The 9,049-nt window shown below is 31.5% G+C and overlaps 1 long non-coding RNA gene across 1 annotated transcript; it reads left to right on the top strand.

Moving 5' to 3' along the window:
• Window positions 1-5,971: 5,971 nt before the first annotated feature.
• Window positions 5,972-8,362, top strand: LOC116125917. Its single transcript, XR_004127394.1, has 4 exons — window positions 5,972-6,045; window positions 6,729-6,783; window positions 7,074-7,910; window positions 8,018-8,362. It is a non-coding gene; the product is annotated as an uncharacterized LOC116125917 (long non-coding RNA).
• Window positions 8,363-9,049: the final 687 nt, after the last annotated feature.

The following is a 9,049-nucleotide window of genomic DNA, read 5'->3' as shown; positions in this document are numbered from 1 at the left end:
TAAAATACATGCACAACTTCTGTTTATACGCGCATTGTCCAGGTTGGCAATCCATGTGATTGCAATCTGAGACGTACAAAAAATGAAGAAACAAACACAAGTTTATGAATTCTAAACCGTCAGATTGAGAAGCTGTGAGTCTGTGACTTTGTCTCTGAAAAGAACCCTAAAACCCCATCAATGAGAGAAAGCGTTGAGTACAGTGAAGGTATCACATCAATGATACGATGAACCAGTTGAATTAAGTTATTAATGCATTATTTTCAAGATATGAATTAATAATTATTATTCGCTGACCAAAAAAAGAGGATCGTTATTTAAAAAAAATTAAATAAATATTACATCATATTATATATTTATTTAATTATAATCACGATTTATTGATCTTAATATGGTATTATGGTGCCCACCTTCTCTTAGTTATGACTTTTTAACTAATTACAAGTTACTAAATTTGTTTATCTCCTAAGGAAGCTGCAGTGAATTGTTGCTTTCTCTATTATTAGTTGAAATATTAATTTAGTAAAATTTGTTTAAATTTAATTTCATTTAAACTAATTAAAAAGTAATATAATATCCAATCCCAGGTTACAACTTCGTTTAAATTTATTTACTTTAATTTATTAATTATCCAGGCAGATTATTTATAAAAATAATTGTTCACACCGGCCCTAATCCCAAACCTATAAAATCTCAATTAAATTAGACAAGCTTTACTTTAGAAGCATAAAATCACTCGATTCTCCCAGAGTCAAAGGTAACTGACCAAATATTAATGAGACTCGTCAACGTGGTACATCCCTTTATAATTAAGCTTAATTAATCAAGATTAAGCATCATCATTAGCAACAAAGCATATTTAAGCAACATAAATTAAATTTTTATTAGCACAATTGTATAAACCTCTATTTCGCAATCCTATGATATTTCATAATTGGTCAAATGAAAATTCATCAAAAACAATTGTAAACTATCACATCAAGGTTATGTAGTTTTGAGATCAATTAATATAAATATTACTTTATTTATAAACTTAAAAAAAGTTTTATACTTGAAGGTAAATTAACGAACACATTTTTTTTTGTAAAAACCTGTGTAAACTCTATAAAGTTAAAAAAAAAATGTAAATAGAACCTGTATTCATCAATGGTCGTTTAAAATATGTAGGAAAATTTTGCTGGGAAACAGCATCAAATTTTAAGATAACAATTTTATTGGTTGAAAAATTGATAAAAGATTTTTGAATTTGATTGTGGGTTTTCTTTGTCTCACTAACTTGCATATTTTTTTTGATAACTATTCTCTGGGAATTATTAGATATTTATAGGTTTATAACATTCCATCATGGCCGTTTTGGGTCAGATACATGACCATTAACCACTAGAGTGGATTTAGTCATAATGGCTACTAGATTTATCTTAACGTTATGAATCTACTGAAAATCAGATCGATGCAAATCGTTCAGATTCGGTCGTCGGTGCCTTTTGACGACATCGATTAAATCCGATGGTTCGAATCTACTTGGTCTTGAATAATTGTTTAAGTATAAGTAATAATGTCTTAAAATCTTGTATAAAGATAAAATAATCTATAAATATCTTATAAATTGTTTTAGAACAAACATGATTGTTTAATTTTTTATAATTAGAGATAAATATAATAAAATTAAAATTAAAATTATCAAATAACATTATAATATTTAATAAAATGTGTATTTAAATTATTACCCATATAACCAATAATTTCAATTATAATATTTATTACTTGTCAATAATATGAGATGACGTTAGCGAAGCCCAACCAAACACACACTAGTACTTCAGTGGGTGTTTTACTTCCTTTGTATCAAATCCCTACACAGGGACACAGGCTATGCTACCTATCGTCTGCTATCTTTAGCCACCATTACCGCTTGCTGTCTCGTGTGATTAAATCCCACCGAATCCAGTTGATGTCGGTCGGTTCGGCTGCTTAGCCGTGATCTTACCGTCTAGCGCCGCGACTCATGGTTGGACTCGGTTGTTTGGCCGTTTGGACGATCGCGACCGGATTTGCTCCGATTCAGCCGTTCGACCTGGGTTGAATACTTTTGTCTTGCAATTACTTTGGCTCCTCTGCATCCGATTCCGATATCTTAATCAGTTTCAAATCTATGTTCGATTAATTAATGGTGTGACTTTAGAATTTTATTTTCTCAAACCTTAGCTTTGCGGCATGTCACTGCTAGTTTCCGTTTTGTTTTGTCTTTGATGGTGAGATTTGTGTTTATTGTTTCTGTTTGCTTTAAGATAGTTTTTTGCGTTTTATTGGAATAATAATTGTATGTGTCAAGTTTATTTGGACATTAGTTCTTAATTACTGGCCCTTTTTTTTCATGTTTGGTGATCGTGTGCTGTAGAAGTGTTTGGAAGCTTAGTAGATATTGAATTGTAAATGTTGATATAAAACAGAATCTTAACGTGCTTATGGATTTTGGTTTTGATTATGACTTGTAACTTGACGTTTCAAATTAGATGTTGAAACCCGTGGATAAATGGATAAGTGTAGGGGCGATAAGTTTTATGATTTTGGGCTTTGGTGGAAGTTTTTGGATGGTAAAATGGAATTATCAGGAAGGGGTTTTATCAAATTGAAAAGAGAGAAACTGGATAGAGACAGAAAAAATTTAGAGCATGGTGTGTTGATTATGTTTTACTTAATGGTGATGCTGAGAGAGCATAGGGGGCTATTGGAAGCAGCATAAAGCAATTACCATTAGAAAAGGGTTTCTGTGTTCACCTGAATATTTTTACATGTCAAATTTGATGACCTTGAAATTTAAGATAATCTAACTAATGTTTGCTATACTGTTTTATTAATTTATGGCCTATATCAAATTAATTGGTTTCAATCCCAGTCTTGCCATAAGAACTATAGTTGGCTATGATTTGGATCTAGAGCATTAGGTCTCACCTAACAATGCCTTACCTTGAGTTATGGGCCTTGAGTGGGTGATTTGTTCGTTAACAGGTTTGTACTTTTCGGAAGCTCATTGCTACATCAAGATTGGATAGGTATCAGCCCAAAACCTGGTGAATTGGTCTTTACAGGTGCTTCCTCTATCAATTAGATCCTTTATCCATAGAATAAAGTATCTAGCATATTTATTTCTTCATAATTCGACTTCTATGAAGTTGCTTCCTTTGCTACGCTGGTAAAAATCATTTTTCCTGATGCATATGTATAAGCCTTTTTTTTTTTTTTTTCTCTAGTATTTATTATGTATTTGCTCTTTCTTCCCCTTTTCCTTTCTAGATCAAGATAGTCCCACGTAATGACAGAACACAACCATATTATTAGCTTGTGGTAAGAACGGTTTCGTTCTAGTGCCCAAAAATAATATTCTACAGCTTTTGTATGTTCTCCTTACTTGTGTGGATAAGGCCTATGTTATAGAGTATGTAGCTTCGATCATAGGATCAATTTCTAGTCGCATAGTTTCATAATAATCCTGTAAGCTTCTGCATAATTTCATCGGATTGAGCTGATATCCGTTACGGTCTTCATTATATATATAAATTCAGATGAGTGTTCCCGGTTACTTGTGAGCATGCTTATTTAATTAAAGAACTTTGTGATTTATTTTAGATATATATAAAATTATTAGATTTATAAATACTTTATGTGATTTAAGCCCAAATGATAAGCTAGATAGTTGGATGCCGAAATCCGAATCATATAAAGCACTACCGGCCTATAGATATTAATACCCAAATGATAAGCTATTCCTACTATTACCCCAAAATGTTTAAAATAGGTGAATTTAGAATTACAAGTTATTTGTTTGGAATAGTTTGTTAAATAATAAACATCATTAATCTAGTTTGAAATTGTTATAACTTAGACATTATCACTTCATTTTTAATTTCTAAAATTTAACTGAAAACTGAGACACAGAAAAATGTATTAATTCAAATCAGAACATTATTTATCATTCACATTCTTTCTCCAAATCAAAAACCTATAGAATTTCGGATTTACTGTTATGATAATAATTAATTTGGTAATGAAATAATCACACTTGGTTTAAATGCATTTATCAGTTTAAAACTGACTTGTTTCTTGTTTTTGTTATTTTAGTTTTTCATTATCATTTTCCTTTGCTGAAGCAATATTATTGAGAAGTTATAAGTTTATTGACTCTATGCATACCATAAGGTATCATGATTTAACTGTAACTTTTATCAGTTAAAAAATGTTTATTAATTACTGGAAGCATAAGTAAAATATTTTTGTTCATAATTTTTCTTTCAATGCCCAATTAGTCAAATGCATAATAAATCATCTTGCGGAACTTCTTCCCTCTTATTATATTTACCACAATTGATATGGGGGCTACGTGGCTTCGTAATCTTTTTGCATGAGGAACTCGTTTGATATATATACTTGTTATGACTTAAGATTAAGATTTCAAACCTTCTTGTTGAAATACCTTGGTTATACTATTAATTCCATCTTTGGATTGAACTTTGTGAGTTTTAATTGTTTTGATTTGATGTCAAGGAGTCTGGTGCTGTTTTGTTACATTATGTGTAAGTATGTACAAGGTGTATCGGGCTATTTGAATGGACTTTGGATGATACATTCTTATAATATGGGTAGTTGTGCTTGTGTTGGAAATGGGGAATATCGAAGTCATATAGCTTTTCTTGTTTCTTTAAAATAAATGTTTATTGGTAATCTTTTTATGTCTTTCCCACAGCTGCATAAAAAAAAAAAAAAAAAAAAAATCATAACTGCAATATTTTAATACTTTATATCTGATCGATTAATTGTTTTCTTTTACACAGATTGCTTCAAAATTGTTTGAATGACATTGCAAGACAGTTGAACCATGGTTTCAAGTATGTTGACTGGAAATGAAGGTACCCTGTTTTTTTGCAATCAAAGAAAGAAACAATACTCAAGCCATAACTTTGGTTGATTTGGTGGCCAAGTTCATAGTGTCAAAGTTGAATGCTCTACATCATTGCTGTTCACTGTAGCTCTTTCTTGACTTGCTTATGTTTGCTAGCTGCTTCATCCAGCTGCAGACTTTGAATGACCCTGTTTGGCATCTCACTATTGAGAATACTGCACTCTTGAGTTTCCTTAAAAAAAAAAAAAAAACAAAACACACACCTGCTTTGTTTTCAATGTTCTTTTAATGAAGAAAATACATGGTCACTGGATTTATTTTATGATTGTGAAGCAAAACTTCCTCTGTATTTTATGAGTCTTCAATTGCTTGCTCTCATTTAAAACTTTTTCCAGTCGAGGAGTGGGAATATGGGATATACTTGAGCTATTTTTATTTCTAAAAGCTTGTGTTCGTTGAGAAGTTGTAGGTAATTTGCATAAGGTGGTTAGGGATTGGGTATCAATTTTTTATGAAATATAATGTATTAGGCCTGTTTTTGTTATTTTCCCCTTGTGCAAGTTGCTTTGATGCATTTGACGTAATTAGTTTACAATCAGTATAGGCTTATGAGCATGTTTGGATGTATATGGTTATAATCTATTATGTTGTAAGCTTTTTTTTTTTTTAATTTTTTATTTAATCTAATGTAAATATTTTGCAGATGGCTTCTGCCAGAAGACGTGGCATGACTGGGGAAAGTTGCTGTTCCTAAATCAATTAACTTATCCGCCAAAAGTATCCAGTTGACTGCTCTCTTTCTTTCTTTTCATTTATTTTAAAGTTCAATTAATGGATGTGTTTGGGTTTCCCTTTTAAATCTCATGTTTTCTCTCTTGGTTTCAAGGTTAGAAAATCATGGGCTGGATCGGAATGTGGAAATTGTCCCCAAGTGTAACATGTCTTTGTGTTTGTTTCTTTCCGTCTCCCCCCCATATTTGTAGCATTTAATGCCTTTGGTGCACTTAATTCTTCCTTTTTTCAGCTTAAAATTGCCTTGGTGCTTTTATTAATTATATTTTTTATATACTTGATAGGGTACACTTAGTCGGGGAAGTATCTATTTATGCCTGTGACTGCTCTTTTGCAGCGTGAAGCTATTCCATGAGGTAAAAGTTAAATATTTAATTTTATTTGGAACTTATGTCTATGGCTCATATTGCTTCATTTTTTAATTTCCAATCTAGTATTTTACCTGACCCTAGTGTAATTCTTTTGGGTTTTGAATTATAAATTACTTTTCAAACAAATAAATTAAGCGCTAAAGCATATTTCTATATTTGTTGAATTTAATATTTAATCTCCAGCAAGATAAATAATTGGTTACACATAATCACTTATTCGTAACGACTATGCAAAAAGTGTATAATTTTAATACTCATTTTACTGTTAATAAATAAGCAATTATTGCTTGGATTTTTTCCCCCCTTTTCTGTCTATTTGACAATCATGCAAGGGTTTGATGATTAGCAGGATTTTATGAAAATTACCCTTATGAACTACGAATTATGCACAAGTTTTGATTAAAAATATAAAAAAATTTATTGTTTTTAATTAATTTTATAAATACGTAAAATTAAAAAAAAAAATTATTGGACAAAGCCTTTAAGAGAAAATTAAATAGATAAAGATTAATATATGGACTGTCTCATAGTTTGTAAATATAGGGCGTTGATGTCATCGTCAAAACCTTGGGGTTTCTATACAAGTTTGTTTTACTTCACGCGCAAAAAATCTCTGCCTTCCGAGCAAGACAGACTATCTTTTGCTTTTGTCTTTGATTTCGTTTTAGTTTCACACGGAAATGTTCTTCGACTGATCAGATTAAAGTTCTTTTGGCGAAAGCTGTAAGTTTTCTTGGTTTCCTTAAAATCTGCTTGTGTTATTTTATTTATTTTATTTTTTTAGTTTAAGGATCTGGCAAATCTAATTGTTCTTTCTTTGAGGGAAAATTAGTGAAACTAATCTTACAACTCAGTAGGATTTTGAATATATTCTGTTCTAAGTTTAATTTACAGATCTACACAAGATCAGAGTTGGATCGTTCTCTTGGATGTATTTTTTTTTTTCTGGAAATTATATATTTTTTTGTTTTTCCAAATTTTCAGTGTCCTGCATAGAGTTTCCAAATTTTCAGTGTCCTGCATAGGAGGAATCTGGTTACATAGACAGACTTGTAACTTGCATAAACAAAGCTAGTTGATTCAAGTCAATTGATAGTTGTTTTCATCATGAGCATCCAAAGAGTCTCTTCATATGGATCTTCTTCCTCTGGTTGGAAATATGATGTGTTCCTAAGTTTTTGAGGTGAAGACACCAGAAAGAATTTCAAGGGTCATCTCTATTATGCTTTGACTCGTAAAATTGGAATCGTAAACCTAAACCCTAAACCCACCAATTGATCCACATCATAGAAAATTGGAACCACTTTTTGTCCCAATGTGTTCTTACATTCAATAATATTAACAAGTTTATCCAAGCACCAAGGAGAAGAAGCATAGTTTTTTGAGAAAACAACAATTGAAATTCTCGATTTTTCGATTGCATGAAGGGGTTTTGATGAAATGGGTTTTTCTATCTCAAGTTCTTTGACTCCTTTATGAGTCAAAACAGAATAGAGATGATCAGTGAAATTTTGCTTTGACTCATAAAGGAGTCAAAGCACTCGGGATAGGAAAACCCATTTCATCAGAACTCCTAGATGCAATTGAAAAATCGAGAATTTCAATTGTTGTTTTCTCAGGAAACTATGTTTCTTCTCTTTGGTGCTTGGCTTAACTTGTTAAGATTATTGGATGTAAGAAGACATTGGGACAAAAAGTGATTCCAATTTCTATGATGTGGATCAATTGGTGAAAGAAAACAGATGGGTAATTTTGAGAAAGCATTTGCTAAGCATGAAAGAAACCATGCTTCTTCTCCTTGGTGCTTGAATAGAAGTGATTAATATCTATCGAAGAGATTTGCAGGATAGGTATGTAAATTTCATTTTTTCTTTCTTTCCGTGCTTGTATAAAAATAGCTGGTGATAATTATTTGATCGACAGTTTTAATTATTGTGGTTTATGATAAAATTTGCAGTTATGAGTCAGACTGTATTGAACATTGTTGTTAATGCAGTAACAAGAAAATTAAGTTGTTCATCAGCTTCAACATTCATGAATCTGAAGAAAGTTTTAGTTGGAGTGAGTTTCATTTTTGGAGAAACTACTAATGCAGGCTAAAAAACGATGCCAATGGTTCCATGGAAGCAGTTCTCAATTTCCCCAACACGGACCTCTTTTTTTCTTTTATGTTAATATCAGGACATTGAAATCATTTGATACATTAATTATAAGTTACTGAAATTTGAAGTCTGTAAATAGAAATGATAAATATGTTCAAGATTGAAATATAAGAAGTTGGTAGAAAAGTTAATACCTTGAAGTATAGGTTCTGAGTAGTTAACTTGAGGTGAAAAACAAGTTCTTCATGGGTTATTAGAGGTTTTATCTTTTTGCATGCCAATTTTTCCGCTAGTTGTCTCCTCATAATAACAAATTCTGAGTCTACATCCCTTTAGGAAAATTTATCGGGTTTGGGTCTGAAGTGGTCCAAATTCTCCAGTTTTGCTCATCTCTGGTAGGAGGAAAGGTCTTCTTTTTAAATCTTCAACAAAGAAAACCACAAATAGAAGAGAAAATACCAAGAATCTTGGATGGGAAGTTTCTTGGTAAATATTAATTAGTTTCTTTCTCTTAGCCTATTCATTGCACTTTTCTTAGTTCTTATAGTTTATTCCTTGAACACTTCATGAAAATTAGGTTCGGTTCTCGTAACTATCAAAAGTAACCGTCTTTGTGGACGTTGGTACAGTGAACAATCAATTGAGTATCTCTCAGTATGTGGATCATATCTCACTCCTCCATATACATCCTATTATGGTCTTCATTAGCCTGAATAGCTTCCTTTTTCTTTTTTTTCTTTCTTTTTTTTGGCCTTTTGGAGGAGACCTTTGGCTGGATGGTGGGGACATTTATTTTTTTTTTTAACCATAGTTTTAGGCCTCAAAACCTTCTTCATTTGCATTCTCTTCTTTCTCTAAGTATGTCTTCCTAAAACTTCTAGCTAAGG

This window comes from Pistacia vera, unplaced genomic scaffold (assembly GCF_008641045.1).
Source record: "Pistacia vera cultivar Batoury unplaced genomic scaffold, PisVer_v2 Contig173, whole genome shotgun sequence".
Taxonomy (NCBI): Eukaryota; Viridiplantae; Streptophyta; class Magnoliopsida; order Sapindales; family Anacardiaceae; genus Pistacia; species Pistacia vera.
Note: the sequence above shows the minus strand (reverse complement) of the source record. Positions and strands in the feature narration are given on the sequence as shown.